We start from the raw sequence: 20,953 nt of genomic DNA, 5'->3' as shown, positions 1-20,953 counted from the left end.
CTTTTCTGCAAGATGATGCCATGTTTCCTTCGTGGCGTCGTCTTACAACTTATTACCGGTAGCTGAGGGTGAGCTCGCTTGTCATGTTCACTTTGCTTGACAGGAACTCTGATGTGATGCATTTGCTCCGCTCGTACGGCCGGCTCGCTCAGGTGTGAACGGGATCATCCCAACTCTGTTGTGCACCAAACAAACAAGTCAACTCGGGTGTTTCGAATTGTTCTTGAACCGCATCTTAACCCGTGTATCTAAATCGTTTACCGCAAAGAGAACTACATCCCTACTCATTATAGATAAAAACATCTTTCTGTCTGCGATTAATGGTGATTAATTATGAGTTAACTACGGATAAAATCCTGATTAAATATTTTCATCAATTGACAGCCCTAGATCATACAGTATTTTTAATATTCTTTTTTTAAACATTATTATTTATTATAAGGAAAAATGTTTTTTAGTAGCATTGAGTTGGAATATTAAAAAAAAAAATTACAGTCATAATATTATGAGAAACAAACAAATCAAAATTAAGTAATTGTTGGAAAATTAGGTTGGATTTGGATTTGCCCAGAATTTTTCCTGCTGATAACAATTATGATAATAATACTTTTAATTGACACTGTATTATTATTTTTATTATATATATGTATATTTATTTATTTATTTATTTATTTATTTATTTATTTATTTATTTATTTATTTATTTTTATTTTTTAAATACAGCAAACATAAAACAAATTACAAAAATAAAATCCAATTACAAATTTACAATTTTTAAATTTCATCAAAAAATATTTTCTTTTCTATTTATTGCTTTATTTTTATATATTTGTAATATTTTTACATTAAAAAATACAAAAATAACTTTAAAAATACAAATAAATATTTGAAAACATCAATCAGCATTATTTAATTGTTTAATTACATTTTTTAAAATTCTGTTATTATGTATTTATTTCTTTATTTTCATATATTAACAAAAAACATGTCGTAAAAAATACAAATAAAAATTTTAAAGCATCAGTTAGCATTTTTTTGAATTTGTTTAATTTCATTTAAAAAATATTTTATTTTGAATTTATTTATTTATTTTTCATTTTATTTTTCATATTTAAAAAAAAATACAAAAATAACATAAAAATACAAATAAACATTTCAAAACATCAATCAGCATTATTTACTTTTTGTTTAATTTCATCTTTAAAAATTATTTTATTTTTTATTTATTTCTTTATTTTTATATATTTTTTAATTTTAAAAAATTACCAAAAATAACACAAAAAATACAAATAAAAATTTGAAAACATCAATCAGGATTATTTATTTATTTGTTTATTACTTATTTTTTAAATTTTCCTGCTGGGCAAAAAAAAAAAAAATCAAATTCCACAAATTTTTACTCCAATCCCACATCAAATTGACACGTCATGTTTTTATGTGTTGTTTTTGACGCTGGACACCAGAATAACATGGCCGTAACATGTCACATAAACATATCATTTTCATGTTTTTATTATTTTTGATGGAAAATGAGTACTCACGTTTGCCTCTCTCATTCCGCTTCGCCATGTTCGTCTTGCCGGCTTTCATGAAACCAAGGGACGCACGTGAAACGTCATTTCTTGATTGTGATTGGTTCATTAGGAGCCAATGATTAACCAGAAGTGCTGACATCATCCAAATCTAACGTTTTTGCTTATTCCGAGATGCAAATATGTCACGTCCATGTGCACGGCCTTTGGGTCAAGAAGGGAATAAAGTCAAACAAAGAAAATGTATGATTATTTATGAAGAAAGTTTAAAAATATTTGGAAAGTTAAAAGAAAAAACAACAGCAAAAATGGGAAAAAATGCCATAGGCTAATTCTGTCCAACTGGTGCACTTCGGTTTAAATAAAATATAATCAAATATAAATGCGACGCGGCCCAGTGATGAAATGACAGCAAAAAGCATGCAGAAATGACAAATATGGAAGAGAAAACGTGTCGGAAGTGCGATCTCTCCCTCTGTGTGGCAAGGATGCACTTTGAAGGTGAATTGTAGAAGCTTTTTGTGCAATCTGGGCTGGTAAATATAGCAGAATATAAAAATAACCTATGTATTCAAGCTGGCAGACAGCATTCCGGTTTGTAATACTAAAGCAAATACTACTGTGAACCGCAGCAAAGTACATTTTTGGAAGCGTGGAGGATGCAGAAGTGGTAGATTCCACAGGAGTGACTTGTGATAGCTGGTGCAAATCGCGCCGTGCCGTCAAAGCAAGTCAAAGCCTGTAAAGTGCACACTGGAAGTTTTATGCGGGCAAACATGCATGCGAGATGAGAGCTCTGCCATCACGGTGGGCTCGTGTCACACGCATTGCAAAGTGGGATTTATTAAGAGGATCACAGGCTCTTAATCTGATAATTGGCTTCACATTCAAACAAGACGTCTGAGCCTTAAAATAGAAGAGGAGAGCTTTCATAACAATCCCGTCGCTCCAGTGAACCCTGGGGCTGCACTCCCACCAGGCCAATTTGGCTTAGTGAAAGCGCTCTGATCCGCGCTGCGGTTCGGAAGAGGTGGACAACCACTGGTCACATGCACCCGAGCAACGTAGCCGAGTCAGAGAATGACTGTGATGTAATGCAATGTAACAATAAACACGTTTCACATTAGGAACAAAATGGGATGCTCTAAACTCAAACCCAACTTACCTGGGGTTGCGCTGGAGGTCGAGTCTGCGTGAGTCTGGGCCGCATCAACTCTTCCAACACAAAAAAAAGGGTTTCAGGTATTCCAAAAACCTGATCTGATCTTCTCAATCTTTATTAATAATGTTTCAGAACACGACCAGTTCTTCCCAACATGCTGCCTCCTCTTACACTTGCAGGTTCCCAGCATGCCTTGCGGCACTTGCTTTGTAAAAAGTCGCCAAAGTTACGTGTTTAGAGTTAACATAGTTGTTGTTGCACCGCCATTGTAGACAGTGTTCTGTTCAGTGACCCCTGCGCTGTTCATGTCACTGTGTGACAAGCACACTACGGCTAATGCTTGCCCAATTAAAAAGCCTCTTCCTTAAAGGAAAACTGAGCTATACTACTGTTTGTGGTTAGGAGAGACTCACGATGCACATTCATTCATTCATTTCATTCTCTATGCTGCTTGTCCTCACTAGAGGTGCAGGCTGGAGCCTGGTTGCCAGCCAATGGCAGGGCAAACAAGCATTGACACTAGCATTCATACCTATGGACAATTAACCTAACATGCATATTTTTTGGAATGTGGGAGGAAACTGGAGTACCCGGAGAAAACCCAAGCCGTTGGAGAACATGCAAAATCCACACAAAGATGCCAAACGGAGATTCGAACCCAGATCTTCCAGATCTCCTGACTGTGTGGCCTCATGTAAATCCAATGGAGAACATTTGGGGATGGATTTTCAAAAATGAGCATCAGTTCCAGACAGCGGATGCCCTCCGTGAAGCCATCTTCGCCACCTGGAGCAACATTCCCACCCGCCTCCTGGAAACACTGGCATCACGCACGCCCAAACCCATTTTACACCTCATTAACAAAAATGGCGCAGCTACTCATTACTCCCTCATTTTTTCTCCATTTTACTTCTATTTTAGTGGGGTTTATGTCTTTTTTTTTAGCTACGCTCTTAAACTTTTGACCAGCTGATGAACAGCCTATTTCACTTGAATGCTTGTTTGCAATAAATTGCTTACTCAAACATTTATTTGTCTACGTAGAACCTCCTTAAGATGCACCAGTGCAAAATGTACATTGGAGACATTTTGATCAGGAGTGTATCTCACTGACTGCAAGCGTCCGCCTGCTGCCTCCAGTCCCTGGTTCTCCTGCAGGGCCTTCTGGGTATTCCAGCCACAGCGTCTCCTCGGCATGATGTCATTCCAGTTTTGGCTGCACACTCTGGAAGAGGAAAAATGAAAGAAAAAAAAGAGTTGGCAAAAACAGACGAGAGGAATGCAAAGGGGCTGCATGCATTGAAAGCTATTAGGAGAGAAGTGGAGAGTGTGTCTCATCACATCGCCAACTAGTCTGGGCAGAGAGGAAGGATGGAAGGCGTCGGTGGAGGTTGGAAAGCTCCCAAAATATGTTCATGTTCAGAACATGTTCAGTCATAGCTCTAATAAAAATATCTCTGTGGAGAGATCGCTAAATACCATAGATGCTGGGATCGTTACTTACTGATCTAAACTGCAAAGATGATGGGCTGTTAATTGGAAGCAGGTGATCGTTGCAGAGAGGCTTTTCCCAAATGTAATTATTCATACTGTGTGTTAGGAATGGAATATTTTCCCTCTGCCTGGCACAAGACATGTTGTTGATAGTGTATGATAGTGATAGTAGTATGACAATGCAGGAAAATGTAACCATAGGGTCAGTTATGAGCAAGTATATTGCACAACACAGCAGCCATACAACCAATGTTGTAAGCAGCAAACTGCTCAGCCAGCGTCAACTTCATTGATGCATTCATTGGAAACCGCAGTACGTTAACATGCATGAGTTACACGCCAACATTAGAATGGAAGAGTACACTTTTTTGGGAAGTCTTGCTGGGTCAGTGAGGACTCATTCGCCCTCCTTGCTGTCATCACACATATTTGGATATGCTTAATGTGTCTATTTATTTGCTCAGCAAACTTCACATCCCAGCTGAAAAGTCATTTATTTCAACTAGGCACTTTCATTTATTTTGCTTGCTCTGGTTTATTTATACTCTCTTTGCCCCACACACTCGTTTGTCATTATTTTTCTTTTATTTTGTAACATTTTATGCACCGTACCGTGTACTAGTATGGTCACTTCTACTTCTGTATTTTTCTTTACATTGTTTTTCTTTTATTTTTTAACATTTTATGTGTACTAGAGCAGTGGTCCTCAACCTTTTTGGAGCCAAGGACTGGCTCTCGTTCCCACAAACCTCCGGCGGACCGCAGTGGGGGAAGGTCGTCGCACATTATAGCGATCAAATGCTATTTATTTATTATGTGGTGTGTAAAAAAAAAACAACACAAAATGAATACAGACCCAACATCCATCAGTACGAGCCTGGCGTTTATTATTCAGCGAGAAGATTATAACGTCGCTGTTTGATGTGTGTGATAACAGGCTAGCATGTGCTAGCATGAATTAACTTGAGGTTGTGGGCCGGACAAATATTCACATTAGCGCTCAATAAGGTCATCAAATCTTACCCATATGCATTCACACATAGCATCAGCATTTGGGAGCAAATATGAGGGAAAGAAAATGGGAAAAATGCAGTGTAGTAGTCTATCTGTGCAGCGTGGGAGAAAATTACATGGTGCGTTCAAGGAACGTCGGACAAAGTGGGACCAACAGCATAAACATGCAAAAACAGTGAGATTTTGAATAAAATAATGGTCCTTATTTCCAAAATTATAAAAGTGTTTTTTTATCTTTGCAACTGAAAGTTTCCTGCGGCCCGGTTCGGCCGGATGCTCACCTGTCAATCACAATCTAAAATGTAGAATTTAGTGTCAATACAGCAGATATGTCCAGGAATGTTGCACAAAACTACAAAAAAGACTAAAGCAAGCCCTGCGATGTTGGACTCTTGCTTTTTTGTTTTGTCAAAACCTCCATTTGTTTCCAGTGACTAATGACCTGCACCAAACTGCCCACTTTGATGCAAAGATCACAGAGTGAAGAAAGTTTTGGCTCCTTTGAAGCAATTCCAGAGATTATTTTCAACATTTGTTGCTGGGGGCTTTCAGATGTTGAAGAAAAAGTGTCTCCAGGAATGAAAAATGAGGTGAAGTCAAAGCAAGCGAGGGCAGCTGTGCGTAAAAAGGCAAACACGTGAAGCTATAAGTCGACGGTGGAGAGAAATGCAGAGCATGGGAGACTGGATCACACTTCCTGTTTCCATGGAGGAGACACAAAGCATCCACAACACAAATCTGCTGTGAAGGACTCGGCAAACACGCAAATATTTACAAGCTCCCAGCCAACACTCTTTTATGTCCACGGCTCCTCAGTCCGCCTACGGGACACACATCCTGACTTTCTGTCTGAAGACGGTGGACGGTTGGACACACTCAGGAAATTTTATAAGCAGAAATGATCTGTTTTCAAGGGTTAAGCTGCCACCAAACCTTTATTCATCGTGCAAGCCACTTTTTTAACATTCCGAACTGTCATACAAGTGTAAAAAAGTCACCCACTTAATGTGTTATGTACATTAAATCCACGACGAGCTAGTTCTCGCTGTTCAGTTCCATTCCCAGAAGTGACACCATCGGAGTACGATTACTCTGCGGTGTACGAAACAGAGGATGTTTACTGTGATTATAGCCAAGATTTGAGCCACGCATCTACAGCTTCCGAGGAGAAAAAAAGGGAGAAACATTTGGAGATGAAATAGAGAACTTGCAGAACATGGACTTAAGCCTTAAGACGTGCAGATGAAGATTGGTCGCCTTCAAGACACAGAATGGTCAGTGTAAATGACTCTGGAGTTGCTTATCCTTCAATTATTGTTTTAAACCGGCTTCTTAATGAACATAAAGGGGTTTTATAGCCTGATTTATGTTATATTTTGTCACTGCCGCAGCCCCCACCCCTCACCGTCAACTTATGGCCGTGAAAAGATGCTTATATAGCATGTATAATACTTTACAGCCTTGTCGCTATCATGGAACAGTGTTTAGAAGACATGATGTAAACAAGACATGACTTACGCTCTTCTGTGGCAACTCTGACGTCGTTCTTCTTGTCTTTTTTTCCTGTGTACCAGCAGAATAGCATCCTTTTTTACTCTAAATAGTATTTATACAGTACTGTCAAGCCAAATGCTTCTTCTAAAGGTGTTCATTCATAGCAGTCATCAGTGAAATGATAACTACAAAGAACAGAACTTGAGGTGGGCGTCCATCTGTCTCTGCACTTGCTTCGTCCATTTTTGTCTTAAAGCTTCCTCTTTTGGAAAAGAAAACAAACTATCACTCAGCTGCTGTGAACATCCAGCAGCAACACATCATATTGGCATGACTACTATCTTCATGAAAAATATACTGAACCAAGTCGACCATCTACCTCGAGAAGCATTTGTTTACTCTGCTGAAAAAAGCCAAATAAAAAGCAAAGAGTCTTGCTGTACTCTTTTACGGTGTGATGCAGTGTGTTGCAATTTGACACAAGTTTTGGTCAAATTCAAAGGCCTTAGATCAGCGGTGCGCAACGTGTGGTCGTTTGTGGCCTGCAGCTAAAAATACAATTTAACAAAAAAAATGAAAAAATGGGAAAATCGGCAGGAATTTTACAAGAGGTCAAAATATTAAGAGAAAAAAGTTGTAATCTGACGAGGAAAAAGTCATATTTCACATCAAGAATCACATCCTAATATGAATATTATGAGGATAAATAAGATCATTTGAGTAGCATAAAGTTGAAATATTAAAGAAAAAAATATGTTTCTTTTAAAAGTCATATTATAAAAAACTTTATTACTTTGTCAATACAGTTTTTAACATTATGTGAGCCCCGTAGACATGAAATAACACCCCTGTTGTCACATTTACCTTTATACCTCTATGAAGCTTTGTTTACATCACATTGCACAGGCTACAGGCTACACTAGCATGGCAAGCTAGCGAGCTAACTAATTAGCCTCCCTGATTTACTTATTCTAAACTTAAGAAAGTGTTTCAAACAAAGCGGGGAAGAAGGACAAAGAAGCCCAAAACTTACCACTTCCACACCGAATGAGAGGAGAACCATTTTTTTGTTTTGTTTTGTTTCGTTTTTACTCGATTTCAGCCGTGACATGTACGTCTCAACCACGGCATCTCCGTCTCGGCCGTGGCATGTGGGCTGGGCTCAGTGGTTGGTTCAGTGGCAGTTAAATGTTGCTTATTTCACTTTTTTATTCCATTATTTCCAGCTTTCCTTTAAAAAAAAATATGCTCATGGTCTACTGCCAACCACTACTTATTCTGTAGATGTCAACTAATAAGAAAACAAATGAATAAAAGTGACAAAATGTAAAGTTTATGTCATCAGAGTCTGTACTTGAGGCTTTTTGTTCCTCCGATTGGTCTAATTTTGTCTACCAAATCATTTTTATGACATAAGTTCATGTTTTTATTCACTAAACACTTGCTGCAAAACTGCTTCCTCGAGTTGAATGTCAGAAAAATGCATATCACCGTACATAATGTGTCTTTTTTGGAGCGTTAGCCAGTCTAGCGCTATCCTTGAGTCAATCATTGAGTTGGATGACTCCACGGTGTTCCCAAAAGAAAGGCGCCTCCATTCCTCGGCGCAAACACACACACACACGTACAGGTTGAGGGTGCACCTGAGACCTGCATGGAATGGGGTGGAGGTGGAATGTTCCGGAATGTTATCACTGGAGTTCTTTTTCTGCTTCCAGAACCCACCCACACGGACAACATGGTTGCCGGGCGACAGGGAAGTCTTGATAAGTGTGTGAGTGTTTTATGTGGTGTGTGCGTGTGTGTGTGTACAGCTGGCAGTGAGAATGTGAAGTGAAAGACTTGATGGAACATGATCAGGCTTTTATTTCCCGGCCTCGGGAACGCTTTGTGTTGCTGATGTCATACGGACAACAGAGGTCCTATCTCCAAACTCCTTAAGAAAACAGCCTGATTTAAAAAGCAGTGAGTCATCTTGCTGAGAAACTAATCTTCTACGTGATGTTGACTTTGAGGCGGCTTTATTTGGATGGTTCTCATGAATTCTGCCATTTTAGTTTGGGTTCATTAGTTGAATTTATGCACTATCTGGCCAGACAAGGAAGTGAGCTAAGACAGTAGGTGGGAGTTGTCTCCATTGAATAATTACTGCCGTTATTAGCTGTTAACAACTTCATGCATTTATAACCCCAACTGAAGAACTTGAAAATATATCTTGAGGACCGTTTACAAGGTCTCTGCTGTCGTCGATGGTTGCTGGGTCAAGCTCTTCCACACTAAACGCATCCAAGCGTGCCTTTACAGACCGCGCCTCGTGCCCTAGGGCACAGAAACGGGCCTTGCCAACAATGTTGGACGCATCCAATTGCCCAAATGTCCTTGTAAAATAAAAAGTGGGTTAAGTAATTCATTCGGAAGTATCTGGATACTTTCGTCCTTACCAGGATGACATTAGCACGTCATAGGGCTCATATGGTGCTCAGGGAGCAAACGACATCCTATTTATCTTTCTTTGTTTGCATGATGTGTACAGCCGCCCCTCGCTAGATCACGGTTCAAGCGCGATTTTTCCTAAATTCATAATTATCACAGCTTTGTAGTTGAACACGGCATATTAGTAGTCAAAAATATGCATTTTTAAGCAAATTGTAAGTATTCTTGGCCTAAATTAAGCATAACAAGCATAAAAAATGGCTAAATAAGCAAAAATAAAAATTGGCATCCCTCATTAATATATAATTGGTTCCAGTCCCGACTGATAAATGAATATAGGTCAAAAATTGACCACTTCCACACGGAATGGGAGGAGAACTTTTTTCACTCTATGAGGTGGGACATGCCATGGCTGACTTCATGCGGTGTTAAGGTAATGTCATGTAAGCTAATGTCTCAATGTGTCATTACTGCCACGTAGCGACCACAATTCTATATATCACTTGTATTTCCTGATAATCAAGCAAGTCTACCACCAAACAGCCATCATTTATTCATTCATTCATTTCTGAAAAATCGAGAGGGAGCAATAATCGAACCGCAATATTTGCGAGGTCCCTCGCTACATCGCGGTTCACACATCGCACCCTCATTCTAGAGTTGTTTTTCAAAAATTCATTAATTCATAAACGACCACTGTTTCGTGGTTGAATACGGCCAATTAGTAGTAAAAGAAAAAATGCATATTTAAGCAAATAGTATGTATTCTTGGTCTAAATTTCAAAAACATCTTCAAGCATTAAAATGAACAAAATACAAATATAAGGCATACAGAAGACATGATATGTAATATCTGCAGCTAAGGATGAACGGTTAAAGCAGTGGTTATCAATTTTGTTCTGTCAAGCCCCCTCAGGGGGACAGAAATGTTTTCACGCCCCCCACCCGGATCTGAAATACAATTAGCAAACCGTGACGAAGCAGTGTAATGTGACACACCTATTCCGCCTATAAAGCCTTCTGAAAAAAACTACATTTCCATCACGTGAGCTGCATATTAACCAAGCTACAGCGACATTGTTATTATTATTGTTATTAACACTGTTACACCCGAGTGTGACACCTCGCCACACCACACTGGCTAGCGACTAGCCGGCTAGCAACTAGCTTCACCACACACATGCTCACAATGCCTCAGGCCACCAACGAAAGGTAACGCTACGCACTGGGGCTGCCACCACTGCTGCTGTGTTTTTGTTTTTGACGCCAGGTGTGGCGTTCCTTTCTACGTTGCTATGTGAAACCAATGCATCCAGGAAGGAAGTTCCCAAAATAGTGTCAGTATTCCATGTTCTCATGAATGTACCTGGTACTACATGCTCACAGCATGGATAGAAAACCATAAAACCTTGTTGGAGCTTTTTGGAGGTGTTTTAATAGCGGCCTTTATAGGCTGAATAGGTGTGTCCCATTACGTGCATTAATTAGCCGCCTCTTTTTTTTACACCTTTAGAAAGCACAGAAAAGATGTGTGTTCATGCCTCACATAAGGATTGTAGATGATGGGTGAAATTCCCAAAAAAGTGTACTTTTCCTTTAACGTTCACATGAAATGTCCAAAAACGCCTGAAAAGGCTGTAATGTGCATGCCAGGCCACTGGTTGGTGATGTCTCTTTGGAAAGAAAGACTACAATACGCCAACGCCATGAAAATGTACAGCCACATTTTGTTTCAGATTTGAACAAAAGAGACAGAAAAAAAAAAGTAAAGACGAAAAAGTCTTCACTTAACTTTCACATAAAATGTCCAAAAATGACTAATTTTTATATTTAAAGAAAAAAACAGCCTGCAAGTCAGCTTTGACAAAGTATATTATTATTATTATTTTTAAAGTATATTATTAATAAGACATTTTTATCAATAAACTTTTTTGCTGTTTTTTTATTTATTTAATTTTTTACAAAACTTTCTCCTTGTACATTTTTTTCTGGTATTATATGACTTTATTGTCACAATATTCTCACTTTATTATCATAATATTGTAACTTTCTCCTCAACCTAATTTTCCAAAAATTGCAACTTTTATGTTTTGTTTGTTTCTCATATGACAACTTTTTTTTAATTATTTCAAATTTATGCTATTTTTTCCTCTTCATATTATGACTTTACTCTCTTAATATTTTGTATTTATTCTCGTAAAATTATTGGTCTTTTTTCCATTTTTTTAAATTTTCTTGTTTAATTGTATTTTTAGAACGTGCCGAGGGCCAATAAAAAAACAGCCACGGACCGTAAATGGCCCCCAGGCTGCACTTTGGACACCCCTGACATAAGACGAGTGTTTTCTAATGAATTGTGAAAGACTGTGTGATCTACAACGGATAAATTGGAATTAAAAACTTGGAATTAAAAATGAAAGGCAGTGAGAGAGTGTCATGTTTTTGTTGCCATGTGAAAAGATGAGTGTAACACAAAGCACGCTGTCCTTCAAGGCAGTGCTGTACAATGAAACTGTGCGTGTGTGTGTGTGTGTGTGCATATTCACACACATTGTTTGCGACACTGATGGCGTTCGTCATGTTTGCATGACGTTAGGTAAGAAGCAGCTGAGACAAACAAAAACTCTGCCCTCATATGAAAGCACTTTAGGTTATTTTCATTTCGTGCTCTCACAGAAATCATGTCTGTCTGGCTCTCTGAAACACGTTTTTCACCACCGTTTCAAGTTGTGCAAGTGAAAAAGGAGCTGAGCATGCTAATATGACAGCTGCATGGAAAAAAAGCATAAAAGAGGAGAACGTGGCTTCTCTCTCTCTCTACATTCCTTCCATCATCAGGAATTCACTGAGGTTTGGCTGCACATCTTTTTTTTTTTTTTAATATATCCAAGCCTTTCCCTTCTTCATGACCGCTTTGCACACATGCATCTGCCATCTACACCTCCACTGTCCCTTAGAAACACTGTGAAGTTCATTTCACCCAGTAGAACAACAAGAAGACAGCAGCTGAAGCTCAGCATCCTCCTCTTCCTCCTCCTGGACACTTCTAATTGGATTCCAACACTGTGCTTGCAGCCAGCATTTCATCCACACATGATTGCTCTCCATAAATTCAACAGCCGGGGAGAGGATGAGCTTGTGGTTTTTACTGCTATAAACAAAAAGATACGAGGACCATCATGACTGCTTAATTACAGATTTGAAAGTGAGCCAGGAAATTTAATCACCAGGGCAACACGAGCACCCACAGAAGGGGGCACGCACGACATCCAAAAGAGCCTCATGCAAAGCCATGCATAGTAGGAGATTAAGCCTATGTTTACTTTAAAATCATTTTTACGATGCATTTTCATTCTCGAAACAATCCACATTCACACAGACCTGCAGCAACGACTAAAAACACTGTAATATGCATGCCAGGCCACTAGTTGGCACTTGGGAAAGAAACATGTCATGAAAATGTAAGCCAAATTGAGTTTGAGGCAATTTTGTTTTAAATTTGAGGGGAAAAGAGAGAAAGATACACAAAAGGGTGCATTTAAAATGACAAAGAACATGGAAGTTGGCCAAAAATGACTAAAAACGTAATGTCATGCCAGGCCACTAGTTGGCAATGTCACCTTGTACAGAAAGACTACAATATTCCAATGTCATGAAAATGTACAGCCAAATTGACATTTATTTGTTTTAAATTTGAAAAAATTAAGGTGTGCCTAAAGCACTTAAAGGGTCCCTGACATGATTCACCAACTTTGCTTCAATGTGTTATACAGTAGACGCTCCTACAACGTAAATAACCCGTTCTGAGAACCTTTTATGTTATAGGGATTTTATGTTATACGAAGCGTAAAATACATGTAAATAGCCTAATCCGTTCCAAGATCTTCCCAAACTCACCCCTTGGCACTTCAAAATATTCAAAGTCCACCAAATATGGTGGGAAAATATAAGAAAACGTTATCATAAACATAGTACAGTAATATTTCAATATAAAATAGGTAATAAATAAGATTACTGTAAATGAATAAAACTGAAAAACAAAAACAATCCTACCGTTCACGAGATGTCTTGATCAGGAGCGCAAGTGGAGGCAGGAAGGAGGAGGACTAGCCTGAGTCGAAACACGACTCAAAGAGTCTAAGAGTCAGCTGGTCTCACAGACAAACGCACACGCACTACACGATAATGCTGTGTGCAAAATTTTAATTTGTAACTTAACTTAATTGTTTAAGTTGGTTTCAGGGGGACTACGAAGAGGAAGGGAGGTTGAAGGGAGAAGCCTGTCTCACACAAACTCACTATGTGCTGTATAAGTCAGCCAATGAGATGAGCGTAGGCGGTGCCCCGATAATCAGCCAATGAGATGAGAGCAGAGGCGGTGCCCCGATAATCTGCCAATGAGAGTGTGATGCGTCAGAAGGCGTCACCAAGTGTTAGTCTGAACTTGCACCAACTTGAGGCATTAATAAAGTTGATTGAAAAAAAAAAGACTTGCGCTGACTTGACGCTTTATGTTATATAGAATTTCTTCTGTAATACGAAGCAAAAACTTTACATAAATCATTTATGTTCAGTGGAATTTATGTAAAAGGAGGTTTATGTTATGCGAGGTACTACTGTATGTTCTCTATTGTTTGATTTCTGAAAGCGAATGGTAAATTCGCAAAAATGACATTTATAGTTGATGGTGCCAGCCACGATGAAGTAGCTAGCAGCTCAGCCTCATTTCTGGGAAATCCAAATGTTTCTTCATCCTCAAAAACTATTGACACATGGCACAAATCTTGGCTATAATCACTGTAAACATCCTCTGTCTCGTACGCTGCCATGTTAGTTTACTTGAGCGATAGTACTCTGATGGCATCGCTTCTGGAAATGAAGCTGAACAGCGAGAGCTAGCTCTTCATGGCTGGCTTCATCAGCTATAAATGTCGTTTTTGCTAATTAACTGTTGGTTTTCAAAAATCGGACAATGTAGAACATAATTCCAAACAATATATAACATATTTAAGCAAAGTTGATGAATCATGTCAGGGACCCTTTAAGGTACGCTTCCATTCATGCCTTGCTCACTGCCACTTCCATGTTACTCTATTATCAGTCATAGTAGCCATGCCATTGTTCACGGTCTTGAACGGCTTCTGGTTGCCCTGTTCTGATGGTGCAGCGTTTCTCCAAAAGAGAAACCTCCAGAGAAAGTTATGATATATGAGAGAAGAAGAGAGTGCACTGCAGCTGCGTGTCCTCACAGTAAACTATCTAGTCTATGTGCTGTAGGTCTACATTAGCTATGCTCTCACTGAGCCAAGACCTCCTCGATGGCAGGCATTTGCACTCAGATAAGGTCAACAGTAACAGGGCGCAATGCTGTGTTTTTACCACTAGGGGAGCTGTAAACATAGAAAAACAGTACGTGCCTAAAAACAGTAGTTTTGTGTACATTTCAAAAGACTGCAGTTTTTCCACACGTGAGAGACAAAAATGTGACAAATGTTGAATCAAGCTGATTATTTGCAACAAAGCAATTTTGGTCGTTTATTTTTACTGTCTCTCCCGCATGTAGTGTGGAACGCTGTGTGTGTGTGTGTGTGTGTGTGTGTGGGGGTGTGTGTGTGTGTGTGTGTGTGTTTGACAAAGACTTGGCAGCGTTGAAGGACTGTCAGCTTAAAGAGCGCTGCCTTCAACAACTCGCTGGCCTTTCTTCACCCACAACAAACACCACAAGGACACACCGAACCCAGGTTTGAACTGGAGCCACGCCGCCATTACTGGATGTCCTCTGGCATTAGGATCCGTTTGACGTCTCGCCAGCACACACACACACATACACACACACACACACACACACACACACAAACCCTCAAAGAATGTGTTCCTAGCAGACAGACATGCAGCAAACTGCCACAAAAGATCGTTCACAGCGGCTCACGTGCAGTTTTAGCCAGCTCACAAAGCCGTGTCGTCACGTCACATGTTCCTGTGCCCACTTGTATTACAAGGTAGAGTTCATATATAGAGTCATGAATATATCGGCCAATGCCACTGCTCTGTATTAAATACAGAACACACTGCTTGTCTTTCCATCTAAATTAGAGATGCACCATGTCTTTTTTTTTCAAACTGAACTTTTGTGACGCACACACACACAATATCAAACAATTTGAGGATGCCTGGTGGGATACATAGGGGTCGTCAGCAAACACAAAGATTTCTGAATAAATATAGCCGAGTTGCACAATATCTTTTTTTCAAAAAGATACCAATATCTTTCTGCTTCTCAAGACTGATATGATACCGTTACCCTTTTTTTTATCTACTTTTTAAAAATTTAGATTTAAGTGTAGTTTGTGCACACCTGGAGGGAAGAAAGGACTGGAACAAATTAGGATTTGTTCTAATGAAACATGATGACATTACTGCTACCACATCACTACCATCAGGAGAACCAGAGTATAGAGGGGGAGGAGCTGGCATAGCCCAACAAGGTGCACTGTATTCGGGCACACCCTGGTAGCATGGAGGTCTCTGGCAAACCTTTTGCACTGGCGTTTCGGGAGGCTGATTAGGTGTTTTGTGTGCTCTATGTTTTTTTCCCCCTCATTGCGGAGCATTTGGTACAACTAGCACGTGAAACGTCTTCACCTTAAGCTCAATGTTGGTTTAGAAGTGAGCTCAGGGGACCTTACCACAGGCAGGAGAAAAAAGGAGCGCTTGAGATGCCCACCAACACAGCGTGGGTAATTTCGCCTCATTTTTAATTTTGCGTTTTTATTTTATCGCTATGATGTAATATTGTATTGTATTGTATTGTATTGTATTGTATTGTATTGTATTTGTACTTTATTTATCCCACAGCGGGGAAATTCACTTGTTACAGCAGCAAACAAGATACGCAAGTAAAGAATACATAGTGACTACAACATGGTTCAGGTGGTGCAGGTGTTGTAGAGCCTGATAGCGGTCGGTATGAAGGACCTGCGGAACCTCTCCTTCTTACACCGTGGGTGTAACAGTCTGCTGCTGAAGGAGCTGATAAGGGAACCCACAGTGTCATGTAGCGGGTGAGAGGTGTTGTCCATGATGGATGTCAGCTTAGCCAACATCCTTCTCTCCCCCACTTCCTCCACGGAGTCCAGAGGACCGTCCAGGACAGAGCTCGCTCTCCTGATCAGCCTATTGATCCTGCTCCTGTCCCTGTCCGTGCTGCCCCCTCTCCAGCAGCCCACAGCGTAGAAGATGGCTGAGGCCACCACAGAGTCATAGAAGGTCCGTAAGAGAGTCCTGCACACACCAAAGGACCTCAGTCTCCTCAGCAGGTGGAGGCGACTCTGGCCCTTCTTGTAGAGGGCGTGGGTGTTGACGGACCAGTCCAGCTTGTTGTTAAGTGAATACCCAGGAATTTGTAGCCGTCTACCAACTCTATGTCCGCTCCCTGGATGTTCACCGGTGTGAAGTGAGATGTTTTCCTCTGGAAGTTAATGATCATCTCCTTTGTCTTGCTGGTGCACCCCTGGTCTAAATGATACCTGTGCCGCTACTGTATTTGAAAAGCAAAATATGGAAACAGGCAGTTGGAGTTGTGCCTTGACAAACAAGCAAACCCAAGAGAACTGACAGCTCGGCAACAATGGACTCCTCCTGACCTCTCTTGTTGCTGCTCTCAGTGGTGGAGCCACCGATGCGAGTCGAGACGAGCTGAGACTGAGGCCCACCAGCAGCGAAGCTGGAAATAAATGCTATGTTTCAGCAGCAGCTAGGTCTTACACTGCTTCTAGCGCACATTATTTCACAAAGAAGCAAAAGGAGGCCACGCCATCAACAAACATCAATACAGAGCAGCACGGTATCATGCACATCATGGCGAGGTGATCCACCTGTCTAGTTCACGTTGCAGTATTCATTCACAGATATCATGTTTACTTTAGTTGATGAAACTCAAGTGTACTTTACGTTCATCCTTATTCTTCTATACTTTACCAATCCTTGTCTTTTTTGACCAAAAGACAATTTTTTCTTCTTTGATTGTTTAAAGAGTTTTTAAAGAATTTTTTTTTTAAATTGCAGAATAGTAAAATAAAACGTGTATGTATGTATTTTTTATTCATATGCATTACCCTTTCTTTTCTTTTTAAGAGAATAACAGCGACTTTTCTTTGTTTGTTTAATAAGAAAACAATATACATTTTTAAATTATACAGAAAAAGATATCACGTAAAAGAAAATTATAGAAATGATTTCAAACATAGAAAATATTGAAACATTTTAATATGTTTTTTTTTCATTTACAAACAATTTATTTAACCGCATAATAAAATGACTTCTCTTTAATTTTAAAATGTGTTTTATATAAAAAATATATATATATATATATATATATATATATATATATATATATATATATATATATATATATATATATATATATATGCATATATATATATATATATATATATATATATATATATATATATATAAATAATTTTTTAAAATGCGCATGTAAAAGAAGATTATCAAAATTATTTAAAGCACATAGAAAATATTTGAAACATTTTAATATAATGCATGTTTTGTGTGCGTTTTCTTCCCTTTACAAATTTTGCACTTTTTTAAATCAACATTACAAAGTAAATTTTTTTGTTGCTTGCTTGATAAAAATCAATTTACATCTTTTTTTTAATTAAATCAACATGTAAAATTAAATTGGAGAAATTATTTGACGCGTATGAAGATATTTTAAACATTTTAATAATAATTTCAATAAGGCATTTTTACCATTTCTATGTATTTTATCTTCATGTGTTCATCTTTTTTCTTTTTTACTTGAACAAAAAAAAGCTTTTCAAAAGGTTTTGTTTCAATATAATGGAGTTTATTATATGTTATATGTATTTTCTCATCACTTTACAAAGGAAGTGTACATTTTATTTTCAACCAAACAATCATCTATACTTTAGTGGCGCACGATTCGATAGTTATCGGGCCGATATGAGGGAATTATGACGTCATACCGATAAATCCAATAACATTAAGAACAGCTCTGATAACCAGTAATTTAACTGACTCCAATGACCGACTCCAGTGACAATCATTTGTAACAAACATTCACTTAAGAGGAGTGCTAGCTGCAGCAAACATTTCAGGAAAATATCAGTTCCCAACTAAAAAAGGGAGAAGAACAGCTTTTTGTGAAAAGATACATTTCAAGCACAGCTTTCACTTTGACACAAATGTTTTGCTTCTGTGACAGCTCAAGTATCTAAACAACGAAGCAACAACATAAACAACACAAAAAAGGGTTGTTCTACATCAAAATAACAACTTACTTACAGATATAACACCGTGAATGATTTACAATTTTCACGCGTGCACACCTCCTTGCTGTCGAGCGCGTTAAAACAAAACATACAAAAGATCCATGCCAAGCTCTTATCAAATGCTCTTCTGCCACCTTGCGGCCTTTTTTAATGTCTTAAAACTGCATGAAAAACGTCCTCCTTTGTCGTGCACTAGCGTCATCACCCCTTTTTGCCTCTCACGCAAATCAACGTAAAAATAAGTCTTTGGGAGCGAGCGTTCGGGCTTCAAAAAAAGGTCTAAATACGTCAGTTTGGTATTGAATGAGTTAAGAACTGCAGGGTACAAAAAAGGCGAGAGACACATTTGTCCTTGCAGCCTTCACTGCTTTCTCCCACTCGTCTTTGTCAGGCTACACAAAGAGACTTTCTCCACCACCAATTCTTTATTCCTGAGCCAAGTGAAGCTTTTTTTTTTCTTTATTTCAGCCAACATTTACTGTAATCCTGGGAAACACGTCCAACAATGTCAGTCAAGTCAAGCAAGGCTGCGGCGGTCCATCATTTGATACCCTCTCATTGAATTGCACGGGGGTGTCACATACTAGAGAGAGTGGAGGCACGGGAAAGGGCGAGTGAAAGGTGTGAACGGCCTAAATAAGCACCTCAGTGGCCGCCTTTGAAGTTAAAAGACATGCAGCTTGTTGCCCTACGCGTGGGAGTGGAGGCCAGGTATCTTAATCCTCAGCACCCTCGGGATTCCCCGCCAAGGGATCCCATTAGCCGAGATAAAAGCTGTAACATATTCCGGAGAGGGTGGATACAAAACCCCGACCCCCACCCGACCTCCATCTGATCCCTCACTAACTGGAATTACAGCGCCGACTCCAACTGGCAGCGAAACGAGCGCTCGACTGTGAAGCGTTCGGACGTCTTAATGAACAACACGCAGCAACACGTGCAATCCAGGGCATTGAGCAAGCACACGCAGATGGAAGGAGGACGCCGTCCAACATGTCAGAGATGTTCGCGGTTTGGAACGACGCCCCTCTCAAGAATCTCGGGCTAGAGAAGAAGCCGCTCCTCAGACCGGGTCATCACGCGCTGTCACTGAGCAATAATCACACACAACGTGAACATTCAACCGCTACTTTTTCTCACTTCAGTCAAGAGCCGTCGGACCGTGAAAAGGCAGGAAACACCTGAATACTCACTCGTGGCTCGCAAGATGTAGACCTGCGGTCTCAGGAGGACTTCCTGGTCCAAGGAGCGTGACACAAGATAAAGGACTACCGTAATTTCCTGACTGTGGAGCGCATCGTATGTGCACAGTATTCCCTCATTTATCGAAGTTAATTGGTTCCAGACCCGTCCGCGATAAATGAATTTCCACCAAGTAGGATTCAATATTAACAAAAGGAATGTTTTTGTAGTTATGGCATCGAAAACATGTTTATGATCTTCTAAATACACTTTTTAACATTCCTGGAGACCTCAAGACATGAAATAACAGCCCTATAGTCACCGTTACATTTGAAGATATAATCAGAGACAATAAGACATGTTAGACAAAAATAAGAGAACGGACTCACACGTTAGCGGTTACTTGGTTTTTCTGGACAGCGGATTTCTCGAGGTGGCTATTGTCTCATCAATGGCGGCTTTAAATCTTATTCTCTACAATTTAACATGACATTTTTTATTTTATCCTATTTATTTTGACCTGGTCTATGTACAGTGTCCTTGGCTTCCTTTGAAGCGCTTTCAAATGAAAAGCATTATTCTAATTATTATTAAATTACTTTACACTCATTCATTCATTTGCAACATTCATTCATTTCGCTTGTCCTCAACAGGGCGAGAGGCCGGGTACACCCTGGACTGGTGGCCAGCCAATGGCAGGGCACGTACAGACAAACAACCATACACACTCACATTCATACCTATGGTATATTTTAGAGTCGCCAATGAACCTAACATGTGTGTTTCTGGAATGTGGGAGGAAGCTGCAGTACCTGGAGAAAACGAGAACATGCAAACTGTACACAGAGACCTCTAACATGCTAACCACTAGGCCACCGTGCGGCTTTACACTGGCATTGCCCAATATCGTAGACATAATAGGAGTAAATAAGCCACTTAAGACGTGAATAAAAACTCCTGCTCGTGTTTCCTGGGCGACCTTAGTGCCAGGAAGCCAGGAAGTGGCATCACAGGTTCCGAGTTGAGTTTTAGCTTTTCGTGGGTTGTGGCCCCAACAGTAGCCTGTGTTATTATGGTGACAATGGAAGCTTATATAAATGGACATGTTTAAATGGATGTTTCATAGAAAAAAACTCTTTGGGTGGGAAAATGTTTGCCCCCTTCCTAATTTCTTATTTTCTTTACATGTTTGTCACACTTAAATGTTTCAGATCATCAAACAAATTTAAATATCAGTCAGTGACAACACAACTGAACACAAAATGCACTTTTTAAATGAAACCTTTTATTATTAAGGGAGAAAAAAAATCCAAAGCTACATGCAACAA

General features: G+C 39.4%; 1 long non-coding RNA gene across 1 annotated transcript; it reads right to left on the bottom strand.

Annotated features, from left to right (window-relative positions):
* Positions 1–1,184: 1,184 nt before the first annotated feature.
* LOC129190293 (uncharacterized) lies at positions 1,185–19,659 on the bottom strand. The gene is made up of 4 exons (XR_008572976.1): positions 19,637–19,659; positions 3,805–3,919; positions 2,698–2,747; positions 1,185–1,736 (listed from the first exon to the last, which is right to left on the bottom strand). It is a non-coding gene; the product is annotated as an uncharacterized LOC129190293 (long non-coding RNA).
* Positions 19,660–20,953: the final 1,294 nt, after the last annotated feature.

The sequence above is a fragment of the Dunckerocampus dactyliophorus genome, chromosome 11 (genome assembly GCF_027744805.1).
Source record: "Dunckerocampus dactyliophorus isolate RoL2022-P2 chromosome 11, RoL_Ddac_1.1, whole genome shotgun sequence".
In the NCBI taxonomy this organism is placed as follows: Eukaryota; Metazoa; Chordata; class Actinopteri; order Syngnathiformes; family Syngnathidae; genus Dunckerocampus; species Dunckerocampus dactyliophorus.
This window is presented reverse-complemented; position numbering and strand designations above follow the sequence as displayed.